This window comes from Artemia sp. Qi Xiang Cuo, chromosome 5 (assembly GCF_049724085.1).
Source record: "Artemia sp. Qi Xiang Cuo chromosome 5, ASM4972408v1, whole genome shotgun sequence".
Taxonomy (NCBI): domain Eukaryota; kingdom Metazoa; phylum Arthropoda; class Branchiopoda; order Anostraca; family Artemiidae; genus Artemia; species Artemia sp. Qi Xiang Cuo.
In genome coordinates this window covers 1,960,547-1,980,982 of record NC_142798.1, presented here as the reverse complement: position 1 = coordinate 1,980,982, position 20,436 = coordinate 1,960,547, and the positions used below count along the sequence as shown (strand labels likewise).

Genomic DNA, 20,436 nt, shown 5'->3' with positions numbered 1-20,436 from the left:
GTGGGAGGAAGAAAATGCTGGACGCCTTGACACTATCAAGGATGCTCTTCTATAGAGGTATTGCATATATAGATAAGCTCTATTTCAAAATGTCACGCCCAAGGGGATGCCAATAGCCCAGCGGCTGGGGGTGCTGCATTTTTTTATACGGAGGCAGTAGGCCTTTGTGGCCTGAGCCTTGACGCGAATTTTGTAAGTCTGCCCATAATCTTAATAATGGTAATTGCAAAACCCCTGCACTTCCACGGTGCCAAATCTAAAGGTGGTAAGTCTTCAGGCGGAATTTCCTACAACCTCATTTTTATGCACCTGCGTCTATTAAGATTGTATTTAAATTAAATCAATGTTAATATTAGCAAATATACAAAGATTATATCTTTAACTGCTCTCTTAAATAATAAGGCTAATGATTGTATTTTGACACTAATATTGTATTGTATTTATTAACATTATATTAGCATCTATTTTAAACATTATATGTTAAACTGCACTCTTAAAATGTCTATATTATACTTTCTAGACTAACATAATTTTTCAATTGTATCTATATTAACATCAACACCATATTTAAAATTCACTCTTAGATAGTTTTCGTAACATTTTAACACTACATTACATAATAATTATAGTTTAATTATATTTATGTTAACATTAACACTATTTTAATGTTATGTTCTAATATTTTATGCTCTCATGAATAGTCTTTCTTATATTTAAGCATTTACTTAAATCTTAATTGTATTCTAAAGATGTTTATATTACCATTAACATTATAGTAACAATACACCTTCATATATCACTCTTAAATAGTATTTGTTATATTATAATATTAATGTTGAATTTAATGATATTTTAATTGGATTTATATTGACATTAACAGTATATTTTAACATCAGCCTTTTTTATTTAAATTATCTTTGTTTTAATAATAGCATCGTAATTTAAATGTAATATTTTAAACTGTATTTAAATAGTCTTCCTTACAAACTAAAGTTAACGTTATAGTTTAATAATATTTATATTGCCATTACATTTCTAAATTATATTTGAGCACTCTAAAATAGTCTTTACTGTATTTTAAAATTAAAATTGTATTTAATTTTATTCAGTATTAAGATTAACTTTACATTTTAGTTATATTTCAGTTATATCTTCTTTTTTTACTAATACTAACATTTAATATTGTATTGACATTATATTTTACAAACCGTCTTAAATCATCCATCGGTTTTCTAAAGCCCAGTTCACACATGCGCAAAGCTAGACATCCTTTACAGGCAACCACCACTTTGACCAAATAGGGCTGCTTATAAAATAGGAAGTGAATTGTCATTGGTCGATACTGAGTCTGCCTATATATAGATCTCTAGCTGAAAACATGTGTTACTTGGACTTTAAGTTCAAGTAGAGAAAAAAACTAGGCTCCTAGAATTCAATCTTTTTGGAACTCAAGACCCTTAAACATGGACTGGATAATATTAATACGCCAGTATGTAATTCGTCTGAGTCGAAAATTAGTTAAGCAAAGTGTAGTGATCGGACAATTTTGCATGCTAAGACGCCAGTATGTAATTAGTCCGAGTCGAGCAATAGTTAAGCAAGTGTAGTAACCAGGCAATCTTCCATGATTTGGGAGGAGGAGGACCTATTCGAGTACATAGCCCCATTAAACCGATTTTAAGAAGACCGCTTAGAGTTTAGATGACTAATACTACATCAGTATTCATTATTTCATATAGTTCCAGACATGGCACCATAGATTTGACACAAAAACTTTTTTTTTTTTTTTTTTTTTTTTTTTTTTTTTTTTTGATGCCAGGAGTCCAGGCACCAATTCCTAAAATGGAACTGACATGTTAAGTGGTTTTATATGTCTGTTTATTAATCATGAAGAATAACAAGAAACTTTTTTGGGAAACTCTTTCCATCGCCGGTTGTTACACGGATTTTACACTGCATACATAATTTTCAATGCTAAGCAGTTATTTTACGTTACGCATAACGTTTAACATTTAAATAATTTCTTAGACCATACTGCCTTTCCATTTACAAATACAACGATATGAAAACATAAAAAAACGGGTATAATCTTTCAAATAAAACAGAGGAAAGTAACAAAAATCACTAATAATAATGAACGTCCAAATATCAACGAAAAAAGAACTAAATTAAACACAAATAGAAAAGGAAAAAACAGAAAACAAACGATCAAAAAATCACATCTCAATAACGCTTGATATGAAAATACCCACCTCGCACCAAAACAAACGGTAGTAGGTCCGTTTAGTTTATTTAATTTAGTTTATGTTGTTTTTTCCCCGTTGATGAAGGTTTCCAGACGTGAAGCTGAAATATTCGGACTTCTACTGTTATTAGTGAAAAATTTTGTTTTTGTTACTCTCAACTGTTTAATTTTCAGTATTATACCCTATTTTCGGTATTTTCATTTAGTTTTACTTCATATTTAAACAAGTCCTTTCACACTATGCAAACGTAAAAAATTCAAAAAATCGCAATAATCATTGCCTAAAATCGTCAAATTCATCATTAGCAAACTATTCAGAATTTAAAATTTGGAATAAAGGAGGGAATTCAAGATCTGATCCTAAAAAGCATGAAAGGCTTTTTAGGAGAAGTTTATTAGTTTGTTTTTAATATTGAGTTTTTAAAATTGATTTAAGCTTCGTTTAAAAATTCCACTTTGTTGCAGCTATATTGACTTTTCCATAGCATAATGTAATATTACCGGCTTAAAATTCTAAGTATCGCTAAAGTCTACTTAGCACTGCCTAAATTGCAGACATAATTTTTTCTATAAGATTACACAACCTAACAAAGTCATTAAATTATGCTGGTGTAAAAGGTTCTACGGTTCAGCGTGAAAGACCCGAATAACAATTTGTGTTGGTTGGCACGAACAGTGTTTGTCTCACTGACAAACAGTTGAATGTATTCACTAATTATTGAATAAGGCTGTTTTTTTTCTTTTTTCTTTTGTAACACAATGCCCCAACACACATGAAATCTAATTTTTCAATCTGTTCAGGAACCCAAATATGACACCGCTTCAGGTTAAAAATTACAGTATTTTTTACATGGTTCTCTAAGTATCTTCCCTTCTTTCAAAGTAAGTGAGCCAAGTCTTCTTGGTTTTATTTTCATCTGAGGAAAATACAATGGAAAGAAAACGATTTGATTTCAATGATAGTTTCAGAAACCTTTATCTTAAAAGCTTCTCTCTGCACTTGCATTCCTTTAATCCTGTACTCTGTTATTAATTAAGATTCGTTATTGATTGGCGGAGAATATGTGACAAAAAAAGATTTGAATTTCTAGTCTAAATATGATTTATTTTACATAGTGACCGCACAACTCCCTGCCTATGGCCCACTCAAAATCCTCATTGCTCAATAAGGCAAGATAACTTAGGTCAATTTCAAAGATTTGGTATGACGCCATTCCACTCGGGTCCGATCCGAAAAAAGAAATTGGGACAGTAAGATGCAGGGGCGGATGCAGTGAAGTTTCGAAGGTGGAGGAGTCCATAACAGAAAAAAAATGATAATTTGAATGAAACGCCAAAAAACTTACGAAAATTTAGAATTTCGGGGCTCAGCTTGGAAATACAGCTGAGAAATTTCTTCGGCCTAAATACACTTTTCATTACATATTGGAATTGGTTCATACTCTTAGTATAAAGTTGATTTAAGATTCCATGTTTCATACCTAATTGATACAGAGTGGCTTCTATAATTTAAAAAACAAATGCCACAATATTTCTTCCTTTGGTGCGACCTCTGGCAATCATCAAACTCTAACTGCGTCAACCTTTGGAATTAAATGTTTGAATCATTTTTTCAGCTAGTTTTTTTTCCCTAGAATGCTTGCTGAAAAGTCCCTAATGTTTAACATGCCGGCTTTTCTTTCTTTCATATTGGGATCCTCTGAGCTTTATAACCTTTATATGCTCGTTTTGAATGACCCGAGACGTGAATGATGGGTTGGAGATTTTTATTTCTCTTTCGTAGTTATGGAAATTGGAACTTATTTAAGGAAACGAAATTGAAGGTTTAACATAACTATCAAAAAAAGACGGCTCTTGCTCTTTAAATTGATCAATTTTAAAACATTATCACAAAATAAGTTTTCCAAAGAAAAGTAAAGAGCTCCATTAAGCCAAAAATGTACAGAAATAAAGTCAAATAATCTTCCAAGCGTAAAACTACCACCAATCACCATCAACAAATGAATGAACCTTAAAACAAACAGAAATACAATAAATAACTGAGTAAAACTCAAAAAGAGCAAAAATTAACATGAGTAGGGTTGACAACCCCCAAGCCTTCTCAAGGCCAGGACACAATTTGCCCTTCACTAAAAAAAGAAAGAAAAAAGACCGTAGATTGTCAGTTAAATATACATATACTGATGTTCATTCCTTAAAGTTTTAATAATTTTTAATTCATTAAAGTCAAAAAAGTGAAAACAACCTTTAAAATCTATCTTGTTTTTAGTAAAGCGCAAGTTATGTTCTGGTCTTGAGAAGGCATGGGGGTTGTCAGCTCTTGCTGCTCAAGGGAAGGCAACTCTTGCTCTTTAAATTGATTTATATCTAGTTCTACTGTCAATTACTTGAAGTGACCGAAAAAATATTAGCAGTGCTTAAAATGACTGGGCAATGTGCTAAATTATCCCAGCTTGTCGCAAACAAACACAAAAGTATTAAATTATTTTATTTAAAAATCAGATACAAAGTTATCAAAAAATTTAATTTTTAACAAGGCCCTCTGATGGGCGAGAGTCCCTAAATTGCCGCACATGCTGTAATATGGGCTTGTTGCCCTACTGTACAGTAGCTTTCTTTGCACTTTCTTGTTGCCCAAACACCGTAGTCCTTTTGTGTTTTTAGTCTCAAGGACTTTCTTTCATTTTTAGATTAAGTGTTATTTTTATTTAGTGCGTTTTTCAGTAATGAAAAACATAATTTTTTTTTTAAGAAAACCAGACTAAATACGCTGATGAAATGAGTTGCTGCCTAAAGGACAATGCAGGCACGTTTATTTCCTATCCACACTAGATACGTATGCATGATTTTTATTGGGGGTAAGAAGGGTCCATATCCGGATAGTCAAGAGGCATGGGATATTTAATAATTCGTTCCATATTATTGGGGGGCAACTGACCCCCCCCCTTGCCCCCCACCCCCCAAAGACGCCTCTGCAAGAGATTATGGGTCTAATGTAAATGTTTGGGATATTTTGGAGAGGGGAGGGAGGAAAGCCACCTGCGTACTTGCCTGAATCACATCAAATAAATAAAACTAAGTATTGATTGGGCACCATTAATCCAAATAAGAGGGCAAAATGGGAATCTGTCAAATAAAAAAAACAAACAGTGGCACATTGTCCAGCTTGAAAGAGGTCAGGGATAACCGTTTTGTATCTTAAATGCAGGATTCACTAAAAGGACTACTTTCTTATATTCACATACATTCACGCCCAAGGACTATTTCTAGCAAATGCACTTTTCAGCAATGCAAAATATTACTTCACTTTAAAAAGCTGAAAGTCATAAAAAAGAGACCAATAGGCTGCAATATATGCAGTAATGAGAGCCTGAACATAAGTGCATGTCTAGTGACTTCACTAATGTATTCAAGATGGCCGACAACCATTGATAGAATATGCAACTGAACGCTCAGGTTCTGATTTTTGGGATGCTGAGTTATCTTATACATTTAGATTAGTGGTTCCAACCGTTTTTGGGCCCTGTCCCACCTAGGAATTTCTAAAATCCTGATGCCCCCTCGTGATATTAAAATCAATTATTCAAAATTTGTATCTGTATTCTCATGAAGGAAGCTTACAAAGCCATTAACTTGTTATCTTTTTTGGGTCTCATCTTGGCATATTTTAACCTAATGAAAAATAATGCCCGAATACAATACCTTTTACACAATGTATAACGTCATTTCAATACTATAATGTATCTTTTTGCTCTTCAAATACATTTGAACGTGACTTCATCCACATGAGAAATATTTGTCTTTCAAATTTAGGGGTATAAGGTATAGGCAGCCAAAGGATGCAAGACCTGCGCATGACCCACCAAAATATTGCCATGCCCCACCGAAGGCATAGCATATATTAAATGCGTATCCTAACCTAGGTACATTTTTTTTCCTAAACCCCCAAAAAACAATAGTTTAAATATTGTCAATGCAATGACAAACCACGATTTGCGATCCAATACTCTATTGACATATACCTGTTTGACTAGATTCGATTAGTATCGTCCTATACAGTATATCGTGCGGGTACCAACTAACACAAATGTACCATCACGGCTTTAGACAAAAAGAAAGACACGAAAAAACAGCAACTTTTTAGCTAAACCGAATTGCAAGATTGAACGATCTGAAAATGTAGGTGAACTTTTATTGCGTAGTATTGACACAGCTGTTGGGAGCCGATGCTATTCGCACCCTTTCAGATAACGGTTCCAGAACATAAACAGTACTTTTAGTGACGTAAAATCAAGTTTCTCCGAAACGCGTCACGAAGGACAACAAACATGACCTTGCTCAACTTATGCAACGAGAGGGCAATCAAATAAGGATTTGTATTTGTCAGATGTTAACTTAAAAATAAAAACTAGTTTTTTTTTCAAATGAAAGTCAGAAGCAGCATTGAGAATTGAAACGAACAGACATTACTCGGTATATGAGAAAGGCTGCCCTCTCTACAACTTCTCGATCGTTGCGCTAAATTTTTTTACGTAATACCCTTGTGTTTGAGCACTCGTTCTCAAAGCGTCGGGGTAGAAAATCAAACAGACGGAGGGGTTGAGAGGGGGGAAACCCCTCATATGCAGAATAATTTCCGTTCGTTTTAAGTTTGAATGCTGCTCTTCAGTTGAAGAAAAACTTGCTTTTTTATTTAATTTTTTATCTTTTTCAAATAAGGCCGGTAAATCCCCTCCCTATCCATAGAAAATTACCCCCTAAAAATCCCCCGACAGAAAAATTCCACCGAAAAATGCCCGTATGTTTCCAAATAAAAAACACTATTCGTAAACAGTGGGTAAATCCCATGGCTTATAGTCCCTTCCCCAAGACTGTAGGCAGTAGCATAGATTTCGTCAATTTCTGGAGGGGGGGGGGGGCAAGTTGGAGCTAATTTTCCCAAATCAAGTGTAAATGATAGTGAAAAATGAAAAATGAGCCATATAGTCCCATAAAGACAAAGATATACTAAAGAAAACAGACCTGTTTCTCTGGATGCTTGAATTATGCAGGCTTATCTTAGTTAACCAGACTTATTGCAGAAACTATATTTGAGCTGTGGAGGCAAACAGGGATCTGGGGGGGGGGTTGGGTAAATGGGGTCTCGGGGAAAACTGAAGTCTGGAGGGGGCAGTTACCCCTGCCCCATAGGAAATTAAGCCTCTGGCTGCAGAGGTTCACGTCATCCCCAGAAGAATAGTTATTCGACCTTTCAACGATGCTCAACAAAATGGATATCAAAAATTTGATCTGATTGGGGGGAAATGGACGTGGGAGGGGACTAGTTGCCGTCCAATCTTTTTAATCACTTAAAAAGGACACTAGAACTTTCAATTTCCGTTTGAATGAGCCCTCTCTTGATCTTCTAATATATCTTTCTTCTGGCCAAAAATACAAAACCTAACATTTTTGTAAATAGGAGCCTAAAATCTGTACGATAGGTTTTCTAATATGCTAAATTTGATGGCGTGGTTTTCATTAAGATCGTTTGACTTTTTGTAGGTGTTTCCCCCTTTCTCGAAAATCAGGCAAATTTCCTCAGGCTCGTAGTTTTTGATGGGCAAAATTAAACTTAATGGTTTTTTTTATATTTGGAAGCAAAATAAAATCCTATCGATGCATTAATTGTAATCAAAATTCCGTTTTTAAGAGTTTCAGAGAAACATTTTTAGAGTTACCACGAACTAATTGATAAGCCATCTGCCCTGCATTCAATGCGCTTTTCGTAATTGACTTTCGTAATTTTTGGCGTCCAAAAGACAATTGCAATTGTCAAATTGCGTTAAACAGCAGGGTACTTCTCTAGAATCTGGGTACACACGAAAGAAAGATCGCATCGAAGTCTCAAAGCCACTATTGATAAACAGCTTTGTCAGTTGTTGCTCACTCCGTGATAAAGATTTAAACTTTAGTTTTTTGGGGTTTAGGGGGACTAAAAGGTAGCTAGGTTAGATTAGGTCAGAATAGGTTACGTATTTATTATATGCTATGCTTTACTCCCCCCCCCCCCTAATGTGCAAATATATAGCCCAAATTTGCTTCTGAACTATTATATTTTCATCCTATTTTGTTTTATTTCATTAGCATTAAAGAAAGTTCACAGATTCTAGACACGTACCAAAAGCACTTATTGAATTCTATTAAAAGTTATTATTTGCGCATTATGGGATTATTGAGCTTGATATGAGACATCCGGATTCGAACTCTTTTGCAAGCAACGAATAGCTTGGAAGTGAAACCGCTTAAATATTTTACTGAATATGCTATAACATAAACGGAAGTTGAAAAATACTAAAACACAATCACAGGCGTGCATGGATCTGATGTCCAGGCGAGTGGAGCGTTAGGCCGTTGTTTTCATTTTTTTTTTTTTTTCAAGGTATTACTTGAGTCCATCTTAGGAGAATATATAAGAAATATGTGAGGTAATAGGCTTGGGATTGCTTGTGCAGGATTTCGCCTCTTGTTGATACAAGACCATCGCCAAGCACAAAAAACCATATTGTGGCCAAGATGGGCCCAGGATTGCACTAAGCCTCCATTCATACTGAAGGTCCCAGTGACTTCTCGCTGTCCGGTTCAAAGCCGGCTTAAGAGCTTCGTGTAGACTTGAGAAGATGTGTTAGTCCTGGACTGGTTCTGGGACCAATGTATTTCCTCAAGCCAACATAATTTCAATGATTTCAATAATATGAAAATTGCCACTTGAAATGTTATCATAGGCAGCGCAATCGCGCTGCCTAAGTAAAGAACGGTGTTGGCATAATGTATTATTATTATTTTTTTTCTTTGGACCAGGGCACTTCGTATCGAAGGAGTTGTCGTACAAACTTCGAAAAGGGCTCATTCGATTGGAACTTGGAGTAGCTTGTGCCCTTTTTAATAGTCGAAAGTGATTGGAAGGCAACTAACACCCCTCAGTCATGATTCATTCCCCGAACGAGTAACACCTTAGGCGCTCCGTGCCTGCGGTAGTTTTGGCTGAAGAGTGAAATAGCTTGTGAGATTAATGTTTTGAATTGATGAAAGAAAATTTTTTGGTGTGTGATTATTGCTTTGAACTGAAGAATTGCATGGAGTAAAAGAGGATTGGATTTGAGTCATTATAAACAGAGCCTTTGATTACCGACGTTGGAAAAGGTGTTTGCCGTGCCAAACGGCTAAAAGCACTGCACGCTAGCAACATCGTGGAAAAACAATCGGTGCCGGCTGAGGTAAGACTATTTGTCCATTTTTTTTAATTGCTGCTTATTCATGAGGCGAAATAAAAGAAACCGTAAAGAAGTCTCATTCGAAGAGGATCAAAAGGATTATTCGTCATCTTCACCTAAGGAGGGAGAAACTTTGTCAATTTCGATGCTGGCTCGGAGCTTTTCTGAAATTCTAACTATAGTGAAAGACACTGGAAAAAAGCTTGACGGTATCACGGACCAGTTCAAATCTCTGGAAACCCGGGTCAAATCGCTTGAGGAAGGGCTATCTGGCCAATCGCAGAAATTTTCGACAATCCAGGCCCATGTGGCGGCTACTGAGAATGAAAAAATAAATGTAAAATCACAGATTAGTGTTGTTACAGCTGAGTCAGTGGTTCTCCGTGAAGAAAATAATCAGTTTAAAAATCTGTTAATGCATTGCGAGTATAGAATGAATGAGAAAAATATAGTGGTTTGGAATGTACCTTGCGATATTAAAGAGGAAGCTAAAGCTATTTTAAAAACTTTTTGTTAATAAGGACTAGGTTTAAACGAGACCCCATATTTTGCTTTTACATAAGTAAAAAAAGAGCGTAGATATTTTAAAGTTACTTTTGGTTCTAAAGAAGAAAAAAAAACGATTCTGAAACAGAGTAAAAAACTTAAAGGAAAGACTGTTTGCGGTCATAAAGATATTTATCTTAGTGATGATGCTCCGACGGCAGTCAGAGATGTTAGAAAACGGCTGCTTGAAAAAAGGTTAAAGCTCGCTGATTGTGGTATTCAAGCATAGGTAACAAAATGGATTCCACCTCTCCTTTGTTTTGATCGGCAAAACGGCCTTCGTGTTTCTTTCTCCGTGAATGACCTGATTTCTGAATTGTCAGTGCAGATTAATCCTCGAGGTGGGCCTATGCAATGCTAGGCGGGTTGTCATATTTATATTTATATTTATTATTTAAGTTTAATATGGTTTTTTGTTATCTTTTTGTTGTTCTTTTAATTATGTGTGTTTTTTTTTTGTGATATCATATTGGTATGAATTAATGTTGTCTCATGTTTTTTTATCTTCTTTTTTTTAAAATTTTTTTTTTGTTTTAATATATTAAAAAAAACAAAATGATGAAAATTATTAATTTTGTATAGTGTCTATCGGTGTTCGGAGCGTACCGGGTTGTGATTGGAGTTCTTATGGATTGGTCTTGGCTTTCAGTTATACTAGGCCTGGAAACAGTAGTTGTTTTTTTTGTTTTTTATTAATATATTTATTTTTATAAATTAAAATTTACGCCGATTTTTCATACGTAGGGAAAAAGCATTGGTATGGATATTACTTTTTTTTTTTTTTTTTTTTTAATTGTTATTTTTTATTATGGTTTGCGGTTCTTTTTGGGCATGGGTGGGTTTATATTACCGGGGAGTTAATATTTTAAAATTGATAGATATAATCGTTAAATTACATCATCAAGGTTAAAATAATTTGAGCGGAATTCTCTTTCATTTCAGTCAATTTTTCAAACTATTGTAGCTGGTGATGATGAAGATACTTCTAGTAATTTTGATATCCCAAAAAATCAATATATATTTATGAATGAGCTGGTAAGAAAAAATGTAAATACAAGTATGATGTCGTTTTGGAATTGCCGGGGTTGGAGGACTGCGCAGGATGTGATTGAAACTTTTTTGTCGGATTTAGATACAGATATATTAGGCCTATGTGAAACTTTTTTAGATGATTTTTCAATTTAAAATATACATGTAAAAGATTACCAATTTTTTCACATCGTTCGGAAAAGACAAAAACAAGGGGGTCTAGGTGTTTTGATTAAAAATTGCATACCAGCACGTATAAGGATTGATTTTTTGTCAATGAATATTGAAATGATTTTTGAATCTTGTGTAGTTGAATGCTCTTTTCCAAATAATCGGAAGTTTTTAATTGCAGTTATTTACTGTACTCCGTCATCCAGCCAGATGGAATTTAAAAATCATTTTGAAAGTATGTTGGATAAATTAGCTAGTCTTAATACTCCTTATTTAGTTATGGGTGATTTTAATATTGATTTAATGAAACTCCTATCTGCAGATCAGAATAGAATAGATAGAAATATTTTGCAGTTTTTGGAGGGTCCACTATCTTATGGACTAAACCCCGTATGTTTTGTTCCCTCTAGAATAGCTGATACATCATTTTCACTTATTGATAATATTTTTTCACCTTATAGTGCTGTTAATACATTTATTATTCCTGATGATTCATCTGACCACTGTATAATTATGTCTGATTTTCTTATAAATTTTCCTCATAATAAAAAAAATCAAACCAAGCGTAGAGATTTTTCACATAAAAATGTGTTAAGGTTAAAAGAAGGGCTTGGTGATGTTGATTGGAGTCCTGTATTGATGAGAAGGATCCAATCCAATCATTAGATAAATTTTATTATATTATGAATGAATATCTTGATCTTTTTTGCCCATATAAGAGCACGAGAGGAAAGAAACTTACCCCAAAAAAACCTTGGATAAATGAATCACTTTTGAGATCTATTAATGAGAAAAATCGTTTACATAAAATTAGAATAAAATATCCCACGGAAATAAATATAATGCGTTTTAAAAATTATAAGAATATGCTGGTAAGGATCCATAGAGTAAGTGAAAGACTTTATTATGAAAAATCTTTTCAAAATTCAGATTCCCCTAGAAAAACTTGGAGTTTGATTAATGATAAAATTGGAAGAAATAAAAAGTTATTACACCCTGAAGTGTTATTTGATATTAATGGTAATGAATTTAGAGGACCACAAGCTGTTGCTAAGAAGTTTAGTGAATATTTTGCTAGTATTGGATCATCTGTTGTTTCAGGAGAAGTTGACCTTTCTTCCCCAAGGTTGCATAAAAAATATCTACCGCCCACTGAAGATACGAGCATATGTATGGCCCCGTTTACTTTTGCAGAATTTCAAAAGGTCATTAAGAATTTAAAAAATGGTAATTCATTGGGATATGATGAACTTTCAACTAATTTGCTAAAAAATATTGCAGGTGAAATTTTTGAACCATTGCTTCATATTTTAAATTTATGTATTTTCTCAGGTACCTTTCCTAAAAGATGGAAAATTGCACGTGTAATACCATTGCATAAAAAAGGAGATAAATCTGATACAAATAATTATCGTCCTATTGCAATTTTATCACCATTGTCTAAAGTATTGGAAAAATTTTCAAAAGGAAGGATTACTAATTATCTAGATAAAATAAATTTTTTTAACAAACATCAGTTTGGATTTAGGGCAGGCCATTCGACGGAACAAGCAGTTGCAGCTCTTGTATTAGAAATAAATGACTGCTTAGATAGTAATTATCATGTATATACTGTTTTTTATGATGTTAAAAAAGCATTTGATACTTTAAACCATGAAATTCTTTTTGATAAAATGGAAAATTCCGGTATAAGAGGGAAAGGACTAGATATAATAAGATCATACCTTTATAGACGTAAAATCGTGGTAGATGTTGATGGACATTTGTCTAGTTTAAATGATCTTGAAGATATTGGTGTCCCACAAGGATCGGTATTAGGTCCGCTTTTATTTTTGATGTATATTAATGATCTCCCACGATGTTTGCAGGGAAATAATGGTCTTGCAATTTTATTCGCAGATGACACAGCTGTTTCTGTTAAAGCGAAGGATTCATCTACATTGATTCAAAATCTGTTTAACACTGTTAGTTCAGTTAATCGATGGTTTGTATCTAATTATTTAGTACCGAATTTTAAGAAGACTGAATTTATGGTTTTTGGTCATTCAAAACGTGCTACTAAAAAAATTTCATGTCAGGAGCTTCAAGTTGGTGAGCATAAAATACTTAGAGTTCAATCGTATCGTTATTTAGGAGTTTTTATTGATCCCCTTTTGTCATTTCAAAATCATATTGATCATTTAAGGGTGAAACTTTCGCAAAATATTGGGTCTATGTATCGTTTGCAACATGTTTTTCCATTTTCAATTTTAAAAATAATTTATCATTCCTTGATTGCTCCTTATTTAAATTATTGCACAATTATTTATTTAAATACTTTTTGGACACATATAAAACCCCTACAGATCCTTCAAAATAAAGCAGTGAGAATACTTGGAAATTTTTTACATCGTCCATCAAAACTTAGAGATGCATCGGAAACTGAAACATTATTTCTTTTCTTGAATTTATTAGATCTGAAACATATAAGAGAACTTAATATATCAATATGGCATTTTAAAATACAAGATCCTAGTAGTTATTTTTATGAAAAATCTCTGTTGATTCTGCCCCCTCCTTCGGCTCTTAAGTGTTCTGAAACATATCAAATTCCCTTTGTTAATTGTGAAAGATCTAGATTTTCAATTAGATACCAAATACCATTTATTTCAAATAAATATAGGCTGAAAGATAGAATTCAAATTGAGTCATTTCGGCAAATATCAGTTCTAAGGAAGAAAATATTAAAATTATGTATTGACCTGTGATGGTGGAATAGAATTTTTTATTATTATTATTATTATTTTTTTTGTTTATATTTGTTACCCATGTTGGGATAGCCTTCCATGCCCCACTTGTCCAGCGTTTGTTTTATTTATGTTTGTTATTTTTTTTGTTTTTTTCTTTAACCAGGTTTTTTTTTCTTTCTCTCTTTTGTTATGATTAGGAAATGTTTTTTGTTTTTTTTTTATTATTAATACCCAATTTTACGAGCTTTGCTCTATGTTGGGGGTATATGTTTTTTGTTATGTTGATTTATTCAAATAAAAATCTTCTTCAAATCTTCTTCTTCTTCTTCCACGCCCACCATTTCCCCAAACACATCCAATCAAAATTTTGAGATATCCATTTTGTTCAGCATAGTTGATTTACAAAGCGAAATTATGTCTTTGAGGAGAATACTCTCTCAGAGCCCTTAAGACAAGGATGGTAACTTTTGCCCTTGAGACATATAAGGTTTTTGTAGAGAGTTTTGACGCAGAAACTTGAAAGAAGGCTCATTTGATTGGAAATTCAAAGGGCTAGAGCCCTTTTTAATAGTCGAAAGTGATTGGAGGGTAACTAGCCCCCCTCTCGCGCCCACCTTTTCCCCAAACACATCCAATCAAAATTTTGAGATAGCCATTTTGTTCAACTTAGTTGAAAAATCTAAAAATTAGGTCTTTGAGGATGACACCCCCCCCCACAGCCCTCAGGGCTAGGGTTGTAAGTTATGCCCCTGGGGCATATATGGCTTTTATAGAAAGCATTGTCTTAGAAACTTCAAAAAGTGCTCCTTTGATTGGAAATTGGAATGGCTAGTGCCATTACTAATAGTCGAAAATGATTGGAAGGCAATTAACAACCCCTCCACGCCCACCATCTATCCAAACACATCCAATCAAAATTTTGAGACAGCGATTTTATGCAAAGTAGCTTTTAGGTTCGGAATTATATATTTGAGGATGACACTCCCTTCACAGACCTCAGGATAAGGATTGTAAGTTATGCCCTGGGGGAATATAAGGTTTTTATTGAAAGCTTTGTCGTAGAAACTTGAAAAAGGGCTCGTTCGATTGGGAATTTAAGGGGCTAGTGCCCTTTTAAATAGTCGACAGTGATTGGAGGACAACTAACCCCCCTCTCACGCCCCCCTTTTGCCCGAACATATCCAATCAAAAATTTGAAATAGCCATTTTGTTTGACATAGTTAAAAAGTCCCGAAATTAAGTTTATGAGGATAACACTTCCCCCACAGCCGTCAAGGCAAGAGTTGTAGGTTATGCCTTGGGGAAATATAAGGTTTTTTTCATAGAAAGCGTTGTCGTAGAAAATTCAAAAAGGAATCATTCGATTAGAAATTCAAACACCTAGGGCCCTTCTTAATAGTCGAAAGTGATTAGAGGGCAAGTAACCCCCCTCTCACGCCCGCCACTTCCCAAAGCACATCCAATCAAAGTTTTGAGATAGCCATTTTGTTCAACGTAGTTGAAAGTTCTGGAAATTATGTATTTGAGGATGACAAACCTCCCACAGCCCTCAGGGCGAAGGTTGTAACTTAATTTCTATCTGGAAATCAACTACGCTCAACAAAATGGCTATCTCTAAGTTTTAATCGGATGTTTTTGGGGAAATGGTGGGCGTGGAATTTGCCCTTGCGGCAAATAAAGTTTTTATAGATAGCGTTGTCGTAGAAGCTTAGAAACGTAAAACTTCAAAAAGGGCTCTTTCGATTGGAAATTGAGAGGGCTATTGGCCTTTTTAATAGTCGAAAGTAATCAGAGGGAGAATCGCCCCCCCCGCCCCAACGTCCATCATTTCCCCAAACATTTCCGATCAACATTTTGATATGGTCATTTTTTCAAACGTAATTGAAAGGTCTAGAAATTTTGTCTTTGAGGATGACAACCCTCCCCCCATAGCCCTCATGACAATGGTCGTAAGTTATGCCCTTGGGGCATATAACACTTTTATAAAAAGTTTCGTCGTAGAAGCTACAAAAAGGGCTCATTCGACTGGAAATTGGGAGCACAATTGCCTTTTTTATTATTCGAAAGCGATCAGAGGGCCAAAGTCTCCCTCCACGCCTATCATTTCCCCAAAATTGCAATCAAACTTTTAATAGAGCCATTTTGTTAAACCTCTCAGAAAGGTCTGGAAATTATATCTTTTAGGATAACAAATCCCCCCAGTCCTCAGGGCAAGGGTTGTAAGTTATGCCCTGGGGTTTTATAGAAAGTTTGGTCATACAAACTTCAAAGGGGGCTCATTGGATTGGTAATCAGACGCTCTAGTGCTCTTTTTAAGAGTCAAAGTGATAAGAGGGCAGCTACGTTCTCGTCATATTGTCCACGTCGTATTGTCCCGAAACGCATCTAATAGAAGATTTGATATAGTCATTCTATTCAAAATAGTCTATAAATCATATAACATGGCATTTGAGTTTAAAACAAAACCAAAAGATTAGGAGCAAGTGTGTTAAGTTGTGCCCAAGGGGTATTAAAGGGGGTGGGGTACCAGAGGGTGTTTATGGAAGGGATGGTTGTTTAACTTCAGAAGAGGCTCAGTCTTTCCCCCTGAAAAAGATTATGTCAATATAAAACGAACAAAAATTAATCAAAAAAACTTTTTCCACAAGAAAAGTTTTTCAAAAAAAATTAAAGAACTCCATTAAACACAATATGAACAAAAATAGCATCAAACGAACTATCAAGCACGCAACTGCCAAAATCTAGCGTTAATACTAGGGTGAAACCCAAAACACCTAGCAAGTGAAATAAGTCAAGAATCACCCGTACAGTACCAAGTTCCTATAAGGCTTCAGGTCCCGAACCTTCTAAGAGATGGGACGTAACCCTCGACCCAATGAAAAAAATTCCTTTAAATATCCTCACTTATAACTTAAGTAAATCAAAAAATAAATAAGATTTTAGAGAACAAATATTAGCATATGTATATTAAACTGACAATGCACATTTTTTCAGTAAATTCATTTGGATTTTTCAGTAAAGTACAAATTATATTCTGGCTTTTAGAAAGCATAGGGTTTAGAACCCTGCTCAGATTAATTTCTGCTCGTTTAATGAAGTTCTTTAATTTTTTTTGAAAAACTAATTTTGTGCAAAAAGTTTTTTTTGATTAATTTTCGATAAAACGCAAATGACTTAACAGGCTTTAGAATTTTACGGTTAGGGAAGGGGGAAAAAGGGCAGTAGCCAAACTCCTGTTTGTAGTAATTTTTAGGCGTTTTAATTTTGATTTAAATATTCAGTTTGATTTTGCTCGTTTTAAGATTTATTTATTAGTTGCTGTTATCTCTATGTTTGATATGCTCGTTTATTCTAACTTCATAAATTACGGTATTTTATCTTCAACGTCTCAAACATACCCAGGATAATATATCCCTAGGACTCTTTGTTTGTTAAAATTCGAGAATTTTTCAGGAAAAGTTCAGAGGGGTGCCAAAGGAAACCTAAAATCATATGGCTTTAGTTCCATCGTCTCGAAACAGAAATCCTTGCGCAAGGTTTATTGTGTATATTTCTAAAACCTAAAAATGAACACAAATTATAAAAAAAATCAGTGTTCCTGATAGAAGTAAAAACAGAAGATGAAACTCAAAACGAACACAAATTATTGCTTTGCAGTTTAAGCAACATATATCGGCAATATTGGTTCAAATCAAATGACTCGAAATATTTCGCTAAATGGTGCTTGTGTCTTTTCCAGTACGCATTCGAGAATTTGGATCTGCAGATCAGACCATAACCGGTTTATACCCAGGGATTCCACTATCCCCCGAATTTTCGGGATTTCCCCGAAAATCTATGTGTCTCCCCGAACAAAAATATGGTTCCCCGAATCCCCGAAAATCATTCAATCATGGTGTCAACCCCAAGTGACTATCCCTAGCAAACATTACTTTACATACCATACTTTTTCACTACTCTCTTGTTCGTTAATTTTCGTCTCCTGTGTTACTTTGCCAGGCCGATACAATTTAATTATAGACGGTTTTTCATATTTTCACAGAAGTGTCATTTTCTTGGATTTAAATTAAACCATTTCGAATGCAGTGTTCCAAATGCTATAAGATTCTTATATTTATGTCATTCGTGGTCAAGACACTCTTGACAAAATTAGCCAAGAATTGTACTTAAAGTTGTTTAATGGAATACTCAGCTGGATTTTGGGTTTTGAAATTGAACTTCTAAAAATAATAATAATAATAATTTATTTTTGACCCACTATAAAGAAAATGAAGTGGATTAACGCAAGAAAAGAGAAAAAAAAACAAAACCACAAAGATACATTTAACAACAACACAATAATTAAGTATTACACTCAACGCGCTATGGCTACCCGGATAAGTGGGTGGTTAACACCCAAAGTAGCATAAATGCTCTCTTGAAGACGGCTACTTTTTCTGACAAAACAATTTACAGTATCCGGAGCGCCAAAAATCCGCATCGTCTTTCTATTACTGTATCTGCGAGGCAGATACAATAAAAACTTGCAATATCTGAAATACATAATTCTAGTATCGCTAATATCCCCTGGCCGAAACAGGATGTGAAGGCCAGCTGGGAACAAAACCGCATGGTCACAAAAGCTCGAGTAAAATTTAGCCAATGCTTTTCTGTTATATCTTCCCTTGTTGGGGACAATTTTGGCATACCCCAGTTTCAGCTTCTCTTTACTATCACTCAAGACCTAGAACGAAATGATGTCAGCGATTTGCATATATTGATCCCAAACCATCGGAAAGATTCAACACTTTTTACAGAAAATAAGCCGCAATCAAGTGGCGTCACTGAAGATTTTGAATTACAAGATAAATATTCGTATTTATCAGTGTTGAGGCTTAATCCGATTTCCCCATACAGCCGCGATACTAGTAGCACAGACTTCATTAATGTAAACTTTGACCTGCTAACAAGCAGAAGATCATCCGCACATGCAATATAGGAGACGTTTGACAACCCTGAAGAGTAAGAAAGCGGTATCATATTAAGAACATTCAATAAACAAGCTTTAAAAATATGAGGTGAAAGCACACCACCCTGACAGACCCCAGATCTAACTGGGATTTTGCCAAAGGCCCGGGAACCCTGCCTCAACTGAATAAATGAATTCTGGTACCAAAACCAAAGTACACAAATAATTGAACCATTCATAACCAAACGTGCCAGAGAAAACCATGCCTGAGAGTGACAAACAGTATCGAAAGCTTTAGATAGGTCTAACGCACAAAAGTGAACTTCCGTTTTTAAACGATGTGCTTCTTGTAACACCTTTGCAAGTATACGGTGGACATGCTGGCATCCTATATGTGACTGAAAACCGAACTGATTTGCGTCATAATCCACCTTATCTTGAATAAATGAGAGCAATACATATTCAAATAGTTTGCTTTACATGCTACAGTGATAGGGCGGTAGGATCCACAATTAATCGGATCCTTCCCTCGCTTCAGAACAGAGGTAACATTACCACACAGGAAAGAATCAGGCAATAGTGAGCTACTAATACACATCTAAAAAAGTAGTTGTAGATGACTAATCAACTCGGGATACTCAATTCTTAAATGTTCAACACAAATTCTATCCAAATCAACCGACTTAGATTTTAGTCTTGTAATGCTTTTCACAACAGACTCAGCACTAATAGGGATAATATCTTTCTGGTGTAGTCTACGCGGAATAACTGAATCAAGCAGTCTACAAAACCCGGAATGGACTGCATAATTTACTTTACTGAAAATTGTCGAGTAGTGACCAACCGATGAATCACCAGGAATTAAATTACACGAAACAGTCGGGTTTAGCTTACTAGAATTTCACTCCAATGCCGAGGACTTTTCAGAAATTCCTTACCCTTATATCGGACGCTTCGCAAGCAAGATTTGAATTCAGATTTAATTGTTCTTTTAATATTAAATGAACTACCCAAAATTGGGTGGCCACGCACATTCCGTATCTGAAGCCAAATTTTTGTCCGGTTTTTAATAACTTTTAACTGAAGGCCCTCTTTTCGTAAAGAAGTTCTGTTTTCTGAACGAATACACGAAACAGGGACAGCAATGGACTCGGCTTGTTTAAGGCAGGCAACAATCTCAGAATAGTAAGAATTGAGTTGTGATCGAGCATTAGGCCAGAAGACACTGGTACAAAGTAAATGGTAGGGAACTGTCACACATGAGAGCAGTTTCCAAATTACAGATATATAAAGTCCAGTAAGCTTTATTCTAGTCACACTTATCATACCATTTCGTGCTCCGTACAGAAGATTCACACTGATTCAGGCCGGAAGAATGCGAAACAGAGACGGTAAAGGATAGGGGGAAGTGATCAAAATCTCTTTCTTTATCATGAACCTCGACAATCGAGCATATCACACCAGGCGAGCAAACACAGTGGTCTATATCAGACACACATTCACTATTATGAATATACG

General features: G+C 34.8%; 1 protein-coding gene across 4 annotated transcripts in view; it reads right to left on the bottom strand.

The window, feature by feature from the left end:
• LOC148951707 (CCAAT/enhancer-binding protein gamma-like) overlaps positions 1-20,436 on the bottom strand; it is a 378,366-nt gene that overhangs the window by 183,937 nt on the left and 173,993 nt on the right. The window contains exon 1 of one of the 4 annotated variants that reach the window (XM_089088673.1): positions 6,268-6,416. The exons of the other annotated variants lie outside the window; for them this stretch is intronic. The gene's annotated coding sequence lies outside the window, so the exon portion shown is untranslated. Of the gene's footprint in view, positions 1-6,267; positions 6,417-20,436 lie in introns of those variants that run through there. 4 annotated transcript variants of the gene reach the window in all.